At 47.2% G+C, this 18,671-nt stretch overlaps 1 protein-coding gene across 3 annotated transcripts in view; it reads left to right on the forward strand.

The window, feature by feature from the left end:
- The window catches only part of LOC134575555 (tumor necrosis factor receptor superfamily member 1A-like), a 486,416-nt gene that overhangs the window by 19,636 nt on the left and 448,109 nt on the right, over nt 1-18,671 (forward strand). The window lies entirely within an intron of this gene.

The raw sequence follows: 18,671 nt of genomic DNA on the forward strand, positions 1-18,671 counted from the left end.
TAGAACCAACCAGTCCTTAATTCCATCAGGCCTACACCTCGGCCTGTCCAGTTCAAACTCCACGCCAAATTCCAATTTTCACTACGCCCTGTTCCGCCACAGCACCTAGCTTGACCACCTTAAGCACAAGTGCGACCCCCACCACACCTAAACAGGGCCTGTTCTATACCTTCGTGAAAGCCTAGGTTCAACAAATCATTCCCCACGTCTGACAGGTGTACACCGTCCCTCCTAAAATACCCAGGCAACATGCCCTCCAACTCTCTGTGACGCACCACTACGCCCCCAGAACGTCTAATAAAAACTGCCATAATCTTATTAACTTTACCCCTTGATCGAGCTATTGCAGCCGGATCCCTGGCGTGTCTCCACGCAAAGCGCGGAACCATCTCGGACCACACCACCACCACGCCAGGAACCAGCTCCCTCAGCCGATCCACATCCCTTTTCATCCTCCTCACCAACTCCCTTTGGGGAATCCCACCTAAGTCGTTCCCCCCTCCGTGAACCAACACCACATCCGGGACCGACCCACCAACCACTTTTCGAAACAAGAAACTACATAAACTCTCCCAACTAGCGCCCCTAAAACCAAACCAATATAGAGTCACTCGTTCCAATGGAAAGCCCAGCTGTGATCCGCTTCTGCGAACTGCGGCTCTCTTCTCCGCCCAGTACACATACGAGTGGCCCAGCAACCAAACTTCCAAACCTGAAAAGAGACAAAATTAGTGGCAGAAAAAAGGCAACATCCCCTTCCCAAATTCCTGGACCCAGTCATTTACACCAACTTATCCGGCCTTACGTACGAGCGGAATCGCATGGATTCCCACCTCCCTATCCGTTTGATCCTCTCGTCCCCCAAACCTAAACGCGCAGCCTCCGTCGCTGCCCCAATGCGAAAAGAGTGCGTCCCAAATTGGCTTGGTTCCAGGCCCAGCTTCTGCAATCCCATCCGAAAGACCCGCAGAAACTGAAATCGTGACAACGCTGAGCCATCGGCGTGCAAAAAGAAACAACCCTTCCCTTCTGGCCGAACCTCACTATACCTTGCACGGCAAGCCACCGGGCAAGCCCCTGATCCTGGCAACTCATACAGCACCACCGCACATCCCTTGCCGCAAACGTCCGTTTTAGACCGGCGCAGCCATATCTGCACCCTGTCACTACCTATGACCACGTCCTCGAACATTAATCCGCCGTTCCCTAACTTGTTGGCACTCACCAGCTCGCTAATGCGAAAAGCACCAAAGAACGGCCAGACAAACGCCCCAGAAAATAGTGTTACTTCGAAAGGGGAATACACAGCTCTATCAACACCCCTAACAGTTTTAGTAAAACCGAGAACGACACTGGCCGCCTCGGGTCCGCGAGCTTCTTACCCCTCTTAAAACCCTTCAACGCCTGGCGTATTACGAAATTCTTCGTAATGTCCTCCCACCCGTTGAACTTGAACAAAAACTCTAGAGCAGACATGCACCTATCTATCACGGCCGGTGACGCCTGTTTAGCGAACAAGCGACACAGTACCCACAACAGCACGACCACCCTCTGCCCCTGCGAACTGTCGCCCCCTACCTGATGTACCGCCTCTTCCCATTCCTTCCAAACCTTGACGTAACCCGACCAAGTGCTCGGCGCCAGAGAATTCTTTATACACTCCCCAAGCATGCGGTCCCGAGCTGCCACATCTCGCCCGGGCAGGCCTGCCCCTGTTCCATAGCGTCCGGCGCCGCTTCCCGAAATCGTTCCCACTGAAAACGAGAAAGCGCATCAGCCACCACGTTCAACATACCAGGGATGTGTCTAGCCCTAAACACCAAGTTGAAAGACATGCAGAGAAGGACAAAACGCCGCAGCAAACATAAAACAGGGGGGGGACGACGCCGACAAACTATTGACTGCCTGTACCACTGCCATGTTATCTGAGTGAAATATAATTTGCTTGTTTGCCAACACCGGCCCCCACAAACTTACCGCCACCACCACCGGGAATAGCTCCAAAAACGCTAGGTTTTTAATCAGCGAGCTCTGCTTCCAAGCCTCAGGCCATGGCTCGGCGCACCAGTGACCCCACAAGTAAGCCCCAAACCCTATGCTACCAGAAGCGTCGGTATACAGTCCCACAACCTCCCCTGTCGCCGCCGGCTCTCTAAAAATCACCGTCCTATTAAAATCCTGTAAGAACCGGTCCCACACCATTAAGTCCGCCTTCATATCCGCCGAAACCCTGATGTAATGCGACGGCAGTCGCACTTTGCTCGTAGCTTGCGCAAGGCGCCTACAAAAAACCCTCCCCATGGGTATGACCCGGCACGCGAAATTAAGGCTCCCTACCAGCGATTGGAGCCCCCGCAGTGTCACCTTCTTGGCCCTCCCCACCGTGGCAACCAACTCCCGTAGCCGTGACAATTTGTCCCCCGGCAGCCGGCATTCCCATTTTTCAGAATCAACTTCTAAACCCAAAAAACTAAGGCACGTCGTGGGCCCAACCGTCTTGTCTTCTGCCAGGGGAACCCCGAATTTGTGCGCCACCCATTGAAACACGTCCAACACCTGTTTACAACGGTCCGAGTCCCGGGGGCCCACGCAGAGAAAATCGTCAAGGTAGTGCACCACAGCGCCCCCTGCCGATTCCGTCCGCACAACCCACTCCAAGAAAGTACTAAACTTCTCGAAATAGGCGCACGAGATCGAACACCCCATTGGTAGGCACAGGTCAACAAAAATTTCCCCTTCAAAACAGCATCCGAGCAGATGATGGCAATCCGGGTGTATCGGGAGCAGTCGAAACGCTGCTTCCACATCTACCTTCGCCATCAGCGCCCCATGCCCCAGCCTCCTGACCAACTCGACTGCCTTGTCAAATGACGTATAAGAGACGGAGCTAAGGGCCGTGTCGATGTCATCATTCACCAAAGCCCCTTTCGGGTAAGATAAATGATGAATCAACCTGAACTTGCCTACTTCTTTCTTGGGGACCACGCCCAGCGGGGATATTCGCAAATCGGGCAATGGCGGCGACAAGAACGGTCCCGCCATCCTCCCCAGTTGCACTTCTTTACCTAGCTTTTCCCGCACTACCTCCGGGTGCTCCCGAACGGACTTGAGATTCCCACATAACGTACCTGGTCCCCTAACTACATAGGGAATAAAGAACCCCTCCCGGAAACCCCGCCACAAGAAAATTGCATCCTCCCTATTAACGTATCGCCTTAGCCAAGGCAACATCACGTCTATTCTCACCGGAGACACTCCCAGCTGAAGCTGCGGGAGCTGCCGCCCCTGCGGACCCTCCTCCCCCACCAGTCTTGCCCTTTTTGAAACAACGGTTGACACCGTGAGTCCCCCCGCAGCCGGAACATTCGTGCCTGAACCTGCAAGTATTTCCCCATTTGCAATGTCCCTCGTTGTACATCCAGCAGAAACCTTTCTTTTGCCCAGCCGACCCAGCCCCTGTGGCCGCGCCGGCTGCCCCGGGAAAGGGCGCCGCCTTCTGGGCCATCATAAGGCGCATCCATAACGGCAGGTCCATTTGGTCCCACCGCATGCTCGCATTCGCCGCTAGCCGCTGACGAAACTGTTCGTCGTACCTCCACCACGCCAAGCCTCCGTAGGTTCGGTACGCGTCTCCTATCCCATCTAAATAACAAAAGAGTTCTGAGCAACGCCCCGGAGCCTTCTCCCCGATGACACTAGCTAGAATGCAGAAGGCCCTCAACCAATTCCCAAAAGTCTTTGGTATCTTGCGATACCTCCGCCTTTTTTCCTCCTCCTCTTTCTTGGCATCCTTCTTATCCTCCTCCTTCAAGTCCAAGAACTCCTCTAGGGGAAGGAGGGAAAATATCTCCACAAACTCACCTTTCCATATCTTATCCTTCACCTCCGCTTTTAAATGACATCCGAGGGGGCCCGCGAAGGACACGTGCACGTTTTGCCGCGCCGCATCCGGGACATCACCTACTTCACGCTCCTCGCCCCCTCCTTCTAACCCAGCCGCGGCGCCTGACTCACCTCCGCCAGGCGCGGACAATCGCGTCCCCCCGAACCCAGCCACCGAGTCCCGACTACTCTCTTGTGCCCACACCTTCCCGAATTGCGCAGGCGACCCCTCCGTCCCAGACCAAGACTCTAAAAATGGGGTGTCAGGGTGTCGTGTGTGTGGGAACTCACCGCTCAAACCTCTGGCCGCAGTTGGCTGCAGAGGCGCCGTCCTTCCGTCCACCTTTCCAGGCACCGGAGAAACCCGTTGTCGCCGACTCCCATCCGCCTGGACTCGCCTCGAGACCGTAGGTGTATTGCTCCGAGACCTGTAGGGAGAAGGAAACCTGGGTAGTCTGTCCTGAGCCGTCCTCACCCGCCTTTCCTCCCTACGTTCCTCCCAGTCATCCTTAGCAATGCTTCGTCTCGCAGGGCGACTGCCCTCGCGAGGTGGTCCCCTCCTCCGATCACTGGACCTCCCTCCTGGTGAACCTGATCTTCTACGCTGAGTCCTCCTTTCGCCATCCCTGGAATTGCGCCTCCTGCAACAGGAGCCTGCTACGCTGCACCCGCTCCGCGCTGGGGACCTTTCCCTGCTTCCTGAACTCCTTGTTCTGCTCCTCGTGCCGCTGCGCCTGACGCCAGATAAGCGCCGTTCTTCTCCCCACCCGCTCCCTGCGGCCTCCATGTCATGAAGCTGCCCCTGAGAGCGGCCAGATGGGCCCTCTCGCCTACCGCTGCCATCCTTAACTGACTTAAATGGAGGAGCACTCTGCCTCCCATCTGTCGGTGCTGAGCCTGGCCTCTCTTCGGCCGTCTGCCCCATCCCAGATTCAGCATCACTATCCTGGCAGATTGCCGTGAGCCCGGACCCACTTGCTTCCTGCGAAGTCCCCCTGTCCCTGCAGCTGTCTCCCTGTCCTGCCACTGGCTGAGACGTTCCTGCCATGACTCTGCTGTCCCAGCCTCCCCCTAACGCCTGAGGGGCCGTTACATACCCTCCATCAACATTACTCCCCTGCCCTCCAGCACTGTCACTAGTGGCTGACTGGAGCCGCCGCTCACATGACCTCCAGCCAGCCCGGCCTCCGTCCCGGCCGTCTTCCGAGATCCACCCGGACCGTTTCTCCTGCCAGCCGCGGAACCGCGTGGCTTGTATCCCTCCGCCATAGTGCGCTGCACGGCCGTCCTTGCCAGGCCGCCGCCGCGCCCGCCGGAGCGCCTGCCTGGCTCTGCTGACCGGGCCTCACCCGGACCGTCGGTCACTTCACGTCCCGCTGAAGGGCTCCTCCTCCGCCGTGCTGCGGGCCCAGTGCCCGGGCTCAAACGCTGGGGTGTTCTTGTCCTCCTCGTCGGTCGACGGGCCGGTACCGCGGGAGCAGGCCCGGTAGCCCCCAACTGCTGATGAAGCCAATCCAGCCCTCTGTCCTTCACAGCTGCCCGAACACCATCCAGGATCTCTTCTAACGACGCCATAATCCTGCAGAAACGAAAAAGAAAAAGAACCTCGCCGACCTGACACAATTTACAGGTAAGAGAGGCTCTGGTTAAAATGGCCCCTATTCTAATGGCTGCTCTTTATACTCCCTGTCTCCACCCCCAAGCACCATTACCCTAACCCAACCCCCAAACACTAGCACCTGCCCACTCCCTGGCTCTGTCAAGGCCCACTCCTCCCACTGCGTTGTTCCATGGGCTTCAGAAACAAAGTGATTATACTCATAAATGGCAGAGATTTGAACAGAGAGACTGCATGTGCATGAGCTAAAGTTAGTTAAGTAGTATTTTTTTTTTTTTTAATTCTTTATTTTTGATGTGCATGTATAACATTCGCTTGACTGTAATGCCAGTAGTATTTAGATTTTTTTTTTTTTTTGCTTTGTGTTTCTTTAGCCTTCATAATTTACATATTTGCAAATATTTGTATATTATGCTGCAGGCAGAATGCTTTTTATTTTAGTGTCTGTATTCTCTTCATTTCATCACCACTTTAGTGACTCATATTTAATTGTTGTCTTTTCATGTTGGATAAAGTTTAATTGTTTTGTCTGTGTCACTGTAAATTGAACGTGGAGCTGTTAAAGGGCTACTTTATTGCTTAAATACAAAAAAAATAATAAAAAATAAAAATAAAATTAGTAGCTATATTCTGAATTAATATAAAAAAGAGCTTGTATAATCTGCAGGCCTTTTGTCTGCAGCCTTTGCTAACCCTCCACCTCTGACCCCGCCCAGACTTTCTGTGGCTGTCCAATCACAGACTTCCCAATGCAGCTCAATGAGAAGGCTTTGCCAGGCAGGTGTTTTGGGCAATTGTATGGAAATTTTCTGGAAATAAGCTTATTTTTATAGTGTCAACGAATTTCTGCAGTGCTTTACAATCATAGAATGGGGATCACTGACAACGAGTAATTGACGTACAAAATATAAACAGAGACAAGATGGCCTGGCTCAAAAGGGCTTACAATCTATGTTGCACCATCCTTTTCCAAAAAATAGCATTTTCTTCCATTGTGCAAAGTCAGCCCTGTGGTCAAAAATCCCCTAATCCTCCCTCTTAGTTCACAACTTTGGCTACGCATTAATCATTTATTATCCCCCATGTGTTTTGTTAATAACGTTCCCATCTGACGCTGCAGCAAGAAGTAGATGTTCCCACTCTGGAGCACAGTTTCCAGTCTTTGTTTTATGCAATCTCCTTCTCCCCTCGTGACTTCCTTTGTCGCCTGCCTTGGCAGAAATTCGCATTTCTTCTTTTTAAAAAACCAGCCCACAGTTAAGAAATAATGCGGCACGCGCGTTTCCTGAGGGTTCCGGAGTTAACAATAGCATTTCCTGAAGCCATTGATCTTTGCTGGAGATAGTAGTGGGGTCAGCATTATGTCTTAGTACCCGGGCTTGATTTTCTTTACATGCGCTTGGACCTAGTACTAGGGAAGGCATGATATATTCAGCATTGTTTTTTTCTGTCACTGGTTTTAATTTCTTTTTTTTGGAACTACAGTGAGGGAAAAAAGTATTTGATCCCCTGCTGATTTTGAACGTTTGCTCACTGACAAAGAAATGATTAGTCTATAATTTTAATGGTAGATGCATTTTAACATGAGAGACAGAATAACAAAAAAAAATCCAGAAAAACTCATGTCAAAAAGTTATAAATCATAAGTATCAATCAGCAAGATTTCTAGTTCCCAGGTGTATTTCATACAGGTAACGAGCTGAGATTAGCAGCACTCTCTTAAAGGGAGTGCTCCTAAACTCAGCTCGTTACCTGTATATAAGACACCTGCCCACAGAAGCAATCAATCAGATTCCAAACTCTCCACCATGGCCAAGACCAAAGAGCTGTCCACGGATGTCAAGGACAAGATTGTAGACCTTCATAAGGCTGGAATAGGCTACAAGACCATCACTAAGTAGCTTGATGAGAAGGTGACAACACTTGGTGCAATTATTCACAAATGGAAGAAACACAAAATAACTGTCAGTCTCCCTCAGTCTGGTGCTCCATGCAAGATCTCACCTTGTGGGGTTTCAATGATCATGAGTACGGTGAGGAATCAGCCCAGAACTACACGGGAGGCTCTTGTTAATGATCTCAAGGCAGCTGGGACCATAGTCACCAAGAAAACAATTGGTAACACACTTGAAAATGGGTCATGGATGCAGTGGCGTACTAAGGGGGGGGGCGGGGGGGCGGTCCGCCCCGGGTGCCATCAGGCAGGGGGGTGCCACCAGGGCTGGCCAGGCTTGTAGTTCAGTGAGCTGTGTGGCTGCACCGGGTGCCGTAGCAGCAGGGCGCCGGGCAGCCGACACAGCTCACACGCAGGGGCTGGAAGCAGGAAACCTGCACGGAGATTTGGGGGCGGAGCTAAAACGGCCGTGGGGGCGGAGCCAAGCCGGATGCGGGGGCGGAGCTAAATGCAGCCTCATACTGCTGCACACAGAGAGAGGGGAAGCAGGAAGGAGTCCCTGCTTCCCCAACTACAGCACAGGAGGGACTGGATCCACTCCTCCTCCAGCCCAAGCTGACTGTAAGTGAGAGAGTGTGTGCTGTGTGTAACTGTGATTGTGACTGTCTTTGACTGTGTGTGCTGTGTGTAACTGTGATTGTGACTGTCTGACTGTGTGTGAGTGTGTAACTGTGATTGTGACTGTCTGACTGTGTGTGCTGTGTGTAACTGTGATTGTGACTGTCTGACTGTGTGTGAGTGTGTAACTGTGATTGTGACTGTGTAACTGTGATTGTGACTGTCTGACTGTGTGTGAGTGTGTAACTGTGATTGTGACTGTCTGACTGTGTGTGAGTGTGTAATTGTGACTGTCTGACTGTGTGTGCTGTGTGTAACTGTGATTGTGACTGTCTGACTGTGTGTGAGTGTGTAACTGTGATTGTGACTGTCTGACTGTGTGTGAGTGTGTAACTGTGATTGTGACTGTCTGACTGTGTGTGCTGTGTGTAACTGTGATTGTGACTGTCTGACTGTGTGTGCTGTGTGTAACTGTGATTGTGACTGTCTGACTGTGTGTGAGTGTGTAACTGTGATTGTGACTGTCTGACTGTGTGTGAGTGTGTAACTGTGATTGTGACTGTCTTTGACTGTGTGTGCTGTGTGTAACTGCGATTGTGACTGTCTTTGACTGTGTGTGCTGTGTGTAACTGCGATTGTGACTGTCTTTGACTGTGTGTGAGTGTGTAACTGTGATTGTGACTGTCTTTGACTGTGTGTGCTGTGTGTAACTGTGATTGTGACTGTCTTTGACTGTGTGTGCTGTGTGTAACTGTGATTGTGACTGTCTTTGACTGTGTGTGACTGTGATTGTGACTGTCTGACTGTGTGTGAGTGTGTAACTGTGATTGTGACTGTCTTTGACTGTGTGTGATTGTGACTGTCTTTGACTGTGTGTGAGTGTGTAATTGTGATTGTGACTGTCTTTGACTGTGTGTGAGTGTGTAACTGTGATTGTGACTAGGGATCGACCGATTATCGGTTTTACCGATATAATCGGCCGATATTCGTTATTTTCGGCAATATCGGTATCGGCCAATATAGCTACCGATATTGCCGATAATACCTCCTAGGACCGCCAGGCTCATTACAAGCCCGGCGATCCTGGGGGGGGCGGCAGCAAGCGCTGACTTACCCTCCCAGCAGCTCCTGCAGCTCCATGTCTAAATCTCGCGAGACCCGCGGCTGCAGAGCGTTGCCACGGGTTACCATGGCAACGCTCCGCGCGGCACTAAGGGACGCGAGATTTACACTGGGGAGCTGGAGGAGCTGCTGGGAGGGTAAATCAGCGCTTGCTGCCAGCCGCCCCACAGTACTTAACAAGCCACCGGACCACCAGGAAATACTATATCCCCCCCTCCCTGGTAAGAAGGGGGGGGACTAAAAGAAACAAAAACAATACAATTTAAATATTAAAAAAATTATAATAAACATAAAAAAGGGGCGGGGCCTGGACGCGAAGCCGAGCGGGCGCAGGTCAGAGCTGCTCCCGCTCTAAACGCCAATTCTGTCTGATAAAAAGCCTTAAATCGACTCCAAAACTCGTCAAATGGGCCATCGACAAAGAGCTGCTGACAAGGGCTACGAGTTGGTGCCAAATATCAGGCACCGACTACAGAACACCCAGCAACGCAACCTGAGGCCTACAAGCATGGCAGGCGTGGAGGAGGCGGCCGCTCCCCCGCCGCCAACGCCGGCTTACAGGAAGAGACTGGGCCCACGTTCCCCCCCCTATGGACCGGCGGGGGTTATCCCGGTCCCAGCTACCCATCACCTGCTGCCAAACGACAACGGGGCAACCCGAAAACGACTGACACCTTGTGCAGCTGGGGACAAGATGGCGGACCCCACACGGACCCCCATCACACGGGAGCTACTGGAGCCGCTAGAGGTCCGCCTTGACAGGCTACTCACAGCCTTCTGGAAGAGGCTCGAGAGCGGTCCGCGAACCGCGAAACTGCCACCTGACCCACCTCACCCTCCCCGCCAAGCACCAAGCTCGATCAGCCGGCAGGCTCATGAGACACACTCCGACGAGAGGCGGAGGAGACGGGTGAAACCCAGAGCACGCGGACCACACAAGCAAGGGAACAGGGGACTAGACGCAATCTTCGCCCGTTTCTGGGCACAACTGGAGGCTCGAAACAAGGCAGCAACCCGAAGCAGAGTGAAGGGACGGAGGAAGAGCGGCGAGGAGGTTCGTGCGCCACCCTCGGGCACAAACACCCAACAAGCGGCAACACACCCAGTATTGAGCCCACCTGGGCCGAGAGCCGCCGGGGTTAATCCCCCTACGCATCACCCACGGAGGCGGAAGACTCGCCGCAAGCAGCGACCCACCAAGCGTCATTGCCGTATCCCGCCAGAGACGGACCTGGCCTCAACTGTGAGTACCCAGGCCCGTGGGACACTGATGCAGGCCCTCCCCACAGCCCAGGGCTGGAGGGTTGTCACATTTAACCCCCTCCGGGAACTGTCCTCCGGATATGTCAGCGAGCCCCACTTTTGTCCTGCACCTGCCTCCAGCTACTCACCGGCTGGTCCCAGCAGCCTCCCTTTGCGGGGCATCGGATGAGGAGGACTATGGTGGACTCATGCCAGCCACCCAGGGAGACGTGTCCTTGGTGCACAGTGCTGGATACTCCACCAGAGGGTGCTTTTTACGTGTGCTGGGCTGTCTTGCACCCCTCTTTTTGGCCATACTACTTAAAGCGTGTTTGGCTCCCTAGATGATACTCGGTACTGGTGGTTACACTGTATTTGTCCTACCTGTTGCAGTCAGCTAGCCTAACAAAGTTATTTAAATTTGTATATCTTGTATTCTATGAAACACTTGTTTAATTTTCACCCGTCAAAGCCACATAATCAGATACCCTAGCCTGCATCTTATGTTTTCCTCTTTGTCCCTCTTCTGATTATATATCCTACATAAGAATAGGAAAGCATTAGACATACCTTAACAACTATACTTATTGTGCTGTTCCTTGCACGAACTCAGAATAGTTGACCAAGCACGTTATAATTCCTAAAACTCATTCCATGCTGTTTTCTAGACAACAATATTGTTTAATAAGAGAGTCTAGCATGTTTTCACTACCAATTAGCCTCAGGCTTTACTTACTTTCATAGCTTTAACAACATGTCTACGACCATGCAAAGCTTAGCCACTAATGATTCCAGACATATGCTGTTTAAAGCGACTTATGTTAAAGCGACTATTGTTAAAGCGACTATTGTTAAAGCGACTATTGTTAAAGCGACTAATGTTAAAGCGACTAATGTTAACTTGGACATAGGATATGTCATTTTTACTAACCCTTATTTGCTACGGTTTTGCATAAATTCACACTCATACTTTACTTTAAAAAAAAAAAAAGAGGCAATGCTAATTTGGAAATGTGACACAATACTGTTGTATTTATCCGAAGCTGTAACCTACTAGAACATTATCCTTGTTTTCTCTTCTGTAACCTATCCCATATGCCTTCAATAAAAAACAGATTGACAAAAAAAAATAAACATAAAAAATCCCCCCCTCCATTTTACACAAATTACATCACTACACAAACACACACACACACACACTCACTGCATGACATACATACACACTACACAAACACACACACACACTGCATTACATACATACACACTACACAAACACACACACTGCATTACATACATACACACTACACAAACACACAAACACTGCATTACATACATACACACTACACAAACACACACACACTGCATTACATACATACACACTACACAAACACACACACACTGCATTACATACATACACACTACACAAACACACACACACTGCATTACATACATACACACTACACAAACACACACACTGCATTACATACATACACACTACACAAACACACACAAACTGCATTACATACATACACACTACACAAACACACAGAAACTGCATTACATACATACCCACTACACAAACACACAGAAACTGCATTACATACATACCCACTACACAAACACACACACGCTGCATTACATACATACACACTACACAAACACACAAACACTGCATTACATACATACACAGTACAAAAAACATACACTGCATTACATACATACACACACACTGCATTACATACATACACACTACACAAACACACACACACTACATTACATACATACACAGTACAAAAAACATACACTGCATTACATACATACACTACACAAACACACACACTGCATTATATATACACACTACACAAACACACTGCATTACATACACACACACTACACAAACACACTCTATACAAACACACACTCTATACAAACACACACTGTATTACATACACACACTGCATTATATACACACACTGCATTATATACACACACTGCATTCACTTTACCCACACTACACACACTGCATTCACTATACACACACTACACAAACACACACTCTGCATTCACTATACACACACTACACAAACACACACTCTGCATTCACTATACACACACTACACAAACACACACTCTGCATTCACTATACACACACTACACAAACACACGCTCTGCATTCACTATACACACTCTGCATTCACTATATATATATATATATATATATATATATACACACACTACACAAACACTCACTGCATTCACTATACACTCTGCATACACTATATATACACACTACACAAATACACACTGCATCCACTACACACACAGCTCCCCTGTCTAAATACACTTCATCCACTACATGTGGCATGTATATTTTGTGCATTTACCGTTAGAAAGAGTTTATTTTTTCAAAATGGTAAATGTACAGAATATCGGCAAGTTATCGGCTATCGGCATGAAAGTTCACAGCTTATCGGTATCGGTATCGGCTCTAAAAAAAATCAATATCGGTCGATCCCTAATTGTGACCGTCTTTGATTGTGTGTGTGTGACTGTCTGTGATTATGTTGTGTGTATGTGTGACTGTCTGCCTGTGTGATTGTCTGCCTCTGATTGTGTGTGTGACTGTCTGTGACCGTGTGTGTGTGTGTGCCACTGTGTGTGTGACTGTCTGACTGTGATTGTCTGTGTGACTGTGTGTGACTGTCTGCCTGTGATTGTGTGTGTGTGCGTGCGTACGTGAGTGACTGTCTGTGACTGTGTGTGTGTGTGTGTGTGTGAGTGACTGTCTGTGTGTGTGTGTTAGTGACTGCCTGTGACTGTGTTGTGTGTATGTGTGACTGTCTGCCTGTGATTGTGGGTGTGACTGTCTGCCTGTGATTGTGGGTGTGACTGTCTGTGAATCTGTGTGTGTATGTGTGACTGTCTGCCTGTGTGATTGACTGCGTGTTTGACTGTCTGCCTGTAACTGTGTGTGAGTGACTGTGTCTGACGGTCTTCGCCCTGCAGTGAGCCGGCAGCCAGGATATGATGTCATCGCGGCCTCGGCATCATTACAGGGCGTGCGATGGAACTGTGCAGAAAGAGCACAGAGATCCCAGCAGCAACCACTGACCACCAGGGACTGAGGATCAACTCCAGCCCTTCTAGAGCAAGGTAGGGAGGCAGGGTGGACCTCTTAATGATTAAATGTGTGTATGTATGTAATATTTGTGTGTGTGTGTATGTGATTGTGGGTCAGTGATTGTGTTTGTGTAAATCTGTGATTATGTGTGATTGTGTGTATCTCTGCGTATGTGTTTAGTAGATAGCTCCCTTATTTCCTGTCCTTAAATATTGCAATCCCACATAAGGATAACAAATAAGGGATTTATCTGCTAAACTACTGAAAATAAGAAAAGGGCATTTTTTTTATCCTTTAGCTGTTTAGTAGATCATTCCCTGAATTGGTGCCCGTATGTGAGATTTCCATATTTAAAGATACTAAATGAGGGTGCTGTTTAGCAGATAGCACCTTATTTGGTGTCCTTAAATATGGCAATCCCACAAAGGATAGCAAATAGGAGTTATCTGCTAAACAAAGATTGAAATTAAGAGGTGTCAGCCAGCCCACAACAAGAAATCTGGGTGGCTAATGTGAATAATATGCAAATGTGTAGTCAGATGCCAGCATGCAGAACACAGCATGCTGGCATCAGACAGCCAATGGCAGCATATTACCCCATCCCCTAGTGAGAAGTTTTACTGCTCCCCCTCCTGTTTTGACTGTGGTATCTTATGTGCCCCCCCCCCCCCCCCCGCATATATATTGTTCCTAGAGTCGCCACGATGTCTGCATGTGTGTCAATGTGTATCTGTGTGTGACTGTGTTTGTGTGTATATGTATCTGCATGTGTGTATGTCCGTGTATGTGTATATGTGCAGACATCTAAAAATCTACACTCATGCATTTCAACGTCAACACTACATACACACCCCACCATTATATATAACCATACCACTGCATTCAAATACCACACAACACACAAATGCATGCTTGCATTCAAACGCCAACACTACATACAAACACACCGCTACATTCACTCACATATACTCCATACAAAAACATGCATACATTCAAACACACAAACACTGCTTAGTGCTAAATACATAAAAAAAATTGGTTGTTTTTATATTTAAATTTGAGGGGGGGGGGGGGGGGGACAGGGGGGTGCCAAAAATAGGACCCGCCCCGGGTGCCAAATGCTCTAGGTACGCCCCTGCATGGATGGGTATTCCAGCATGGCAATAACCCAAAACATACAGACAAGGCAACAAAGGAGTGGCTCAAAAATAAGCACATTAAGGTCTTGGAGTGGGCTAGCCAGTCTCCAAAGTATAATCAGATAGAAAATCTGTAGAGGGATCTGAAGGTTCGAGTTGCCAAACATCAGCCTTGAAACGTTAATGACTTGGAGAGAATCTGCAAAGAGGAATGGGACAAAATCCCTACTGAGATGTGTGCCAACCTGGTGGCCAATTACAAGAAGCGTCTGGCCTCTGTGATTGCCAACAAGGGTTTTGCCACCAAGTACTAAGTCGAAGGGGTCAAATACTTATTTCACTCATTGACATGCTAATCAATTCAGAACTTTTTTGACATGCGTTTTTATGGATTTTTTTTTTGTTATTCTGTCTCTCACTGATAAAATACTAGGTGTATTAATAGACTGATAATTTCTTTGTCAGTGGGCAAACGTTAAAAATACAGAAGTTAATTTTGTATTGTAATTTAAAGAAATTCAGTATGGTACATAAAGGATTGATGCCAAACGTTTAAATCTGATACTCTCCCAGCCTAGAGATATATTCATCCTCCTCCCCCACACCCAACATAAAGTGTAGTGTCAGGGGGATGCCTATATATATATAAAGAGGTGCTGCCCCAGAATATTACCTGTTTTAGGCTTTTATTAAATCTCCTTTGATATCGATTAACAGATACAAAGTAAAAGCAACATAGTTATAATGCTAATGAGAACTGTATGTAAGGTAACACAGAAAAGACTATTCACTAAAGTGACAATTAAAAGTGAATTTAAATGTTAAGGTTAAAGTAGCTGAAATTGAAGATTAGCTAATTTAGAGAATGTTTATTATGATTATTTTTACCTTGAATTTGACATTCACTTTCAGATCTCACATTAGTAAATAACCTTGTTGGAATGCTTTTAGAACATATCAGCATACAGTATGTTTCACAACATGCATCGCGTGATTTGACATTTTCACTCAAGTTTTGCTAGTGATTGAGTTTCTGGTAAGTGGGTGTTATTACACGAGAACCGGCTTCTCCAGCTGACTAGTGACGCATTGTGTTCTGTACTTTTGGTAAGGTCTCTTGTTCCTAACTCTTGCTTATTCATAAACCAGCTTAATCTCATGAATTCTGTTATTATGCTGTGCTCTGTGTGAAAGCTGGCTTTTTTATTTTATTTGGGATTTTCATTTGCTTGTTTACCATAATGGTGAACGTCATAGACGTGGCCAGTTTATTGCATTCGGATAAGCACCCAAAGAAACTGCTTTTGCACTTGTGAAAAATCCCTTGCATTCAAAGCAGAGTTGATACAATGATATAGGGAAAATATATCTTCTTTATTGCTACAAAAATATACATACAAAATAAATAGAAATATAACTGTTTCTCAACAGCCCTTCACATGTGAAACTCATTCAGCTGGTACAGGCATATGTCCCCGTCCCCGTCCCCATCCCCCCTGCTCCTTGGGTTAGTAACAGCAGCATTATACTTAATTTTCTAATTTTAATTCATGTTGTTATTTTTTTTTTTTTATTAACGCTAAAGAAGATATATATTTTCTATATCTTTGTAATAAGTGCAAGGAATTTTTCTTGTGTGCAATGTCAATTTGAAAATGACCCTCCAAATGCACAGTGCAAGGTTTCTGCAGGAACAGTAAGTACACATTTTTTGCCCACAAAGGAGCCTTGGCTGATGGATTCCTAAGGACCCCACTGTCTGGACCGAGACATACATTATGTTCCTTACTCATTCTCACCATCTGTAATATATATGAAACAATGTCTGCCTCATGTTCATTACCCCACATTGTGACTTTTTTGTTATCTTATTGTTTATGTTCATTCTGAAAAGTTCTAAGTAAAGAATTTTGAAAGAATTAACCAGATTCCAAATTTCAAAATATCTTACCCAATCACTAAAGTAAGCTTATAGAAAACACAGCTTTTAAAGGACACTATAATGTTAGGAACATATATATGCAAATACGTTTTCCTAATGTGTTCTACTCCCTAGGTAGATTCAGAGCCCTGTTAAAAAAAAAAAAAAAGAGTGCCGAGACTCACTTCGTACTGCCACCCACTCCTGGAGGCCTCACTCAGTAGCTTCTAATTCAATTAGGCATTGGGGAGGAGATGCACATGAGCACATCAAGTGAATGTAGCCAGTGCTTCCATATGAACTGCATTTGATGAGTAAAACTAGGTTGTTGCAGAGGAAGAGCCTCTAGTATCAGGAAGACAGTCACTAGAGGTGGATTTAACCAAGCAATTTAAGCATCGCGGTTTCTACAAAACTGCAATGTTACACATAGCAACGCTAAAATTACAGGCCACTGCGCCACAACCACATCACTGAGATGATATTGTCTGAGTGACTTTGTTTTTTTTTGTTTTTTTAAGGCTAGATGCCTCTCAAACATTGCTTATTATGCAAGTAGTACAATTCTGTATAATTCACTTTGCAACTTTCGAGATGGCACTACCCATGGCAGTAACATGGCTCTTTTACAATTCACACAGCAGATTAATTGGGCTCTTTCTCTTAAATATTCTGGGTACACAAAGGGGATTTTGTCACCGAAATAAAGTTACTTTAAGATCCAATCTAGTTTTTAGTCCGTACTATGTTGAATTAATACTTAAAGGGAAACTCCAGTGCCAGAAAAACGATCCGTTATTCTGGCACTGGAGGGTCCCTCTCCCTCCCATCCCCCAATCCCCGGTTACTGAAGGGGTGAAAACCCCTTCAGTGACTTACCTGGGACAGCGGCGATGTCCCTCGCCGCTGTCTCCGCCTCCGCGACGCTCCTCCTTGTGATTACTAATCTCGCCCACCGGCCGAGGAGACCTAAAGCGCATGAGCGGAAATGCCGCGCATGCGCATTACGTCTCCCCATAAGAAAGCATTGAAAAAGCATTTCAATGCTTTCCTATGGGGTTTTGAGCGACGCTGGAGGTCCTCACACAGCGTGAGGACGTCCAGCGACGCTCTAGCACAGGAAACCTGTGCTAAAAACTAGGAAGTGACCTCTAGTGGCTGTCTAATAGACAGCCACTAGAGGTGGAGTTAACCCTGCAATGTAATTATTGCAGTTTATGAAAAACTGCAATAATTACACTTGCAGGGTTAAGAGTAGTGGGAGTTGGCACCCAGACCACTCCAATGAGCAGAAGTGGTCTGGGTGCCTGGAGTGTCCCTTTAATTAAACACTCCAGGCACCATAACTAATAGTCTAAAATGGTTTGACTTCCTTCTTATAATGGGGGGTTCCAGGACACTCCTGACATCATAGCCACTACTGTGCGCTGCAGAGGTCATGGTGCTTGGGGTATTCCCTTAAAAATGTAGATATGACATTTAACAGAAATTGCCCTCAATAAGTTATTCACCCACATTCTTTCATGAGTGTAGTTTGATAAAAAAATATATTTGATAATCTTACATCGCTGCAGTAGAAGCCACAGATTTAGAGATCCTGTTCTTAATGTATTAATTTACTAAACTGTAATAAGAATATAATTCACAAGAGGATTAAAGATTTTATAAAAAGAATAGTTGAGATGGGAAATGTTTCCGATTTGACTGTTTTGGCGTAAACTTTGCAATCTTTTCAAGACGTGTTCACAATTCCCAGGAAATAAATGTTGTTAAATATTTCATTGCTCTTTGTGTCAGTGTTGTGGTTGGTTCTTTGTTATGTACTAATCCTGGTATTACTTATACTCGGTATTAAATTCCAGCCGTCCGCTCTGACTGTTTCTCCTGCTAATTAAAAGTATGGTAGTTTTTCATGTTCTACCTATTTACAGTAAGTTACACCACAAATCCTTTGTGCGGTTTATAGAACGCTACATGGCCAATCTAACAGATGGGTTTCTGGTAAGGAGGATAAAGAAAATCTGTAGTTATAATTCCCTTTCACTGTGCACTTTTTACATTGTAAGCTCGTTTGGGCAGTGCCCACTTTACCTGCTGATCCAGTATATCAATCA

Source organism: Pelobates fuscus, chromosome 10 (assembly GCF_036172605.1).
Source record: "Pelobates fuscus isolate aPelFus1 chromosome 10, aPelFus1.pri, whole genome shotgun sequence".
NCBI lineage: Eukaryota > Metazoa > Chordata > Amphibia > Anura > Pelobatidae > Pelobates > Pelobates fuscus.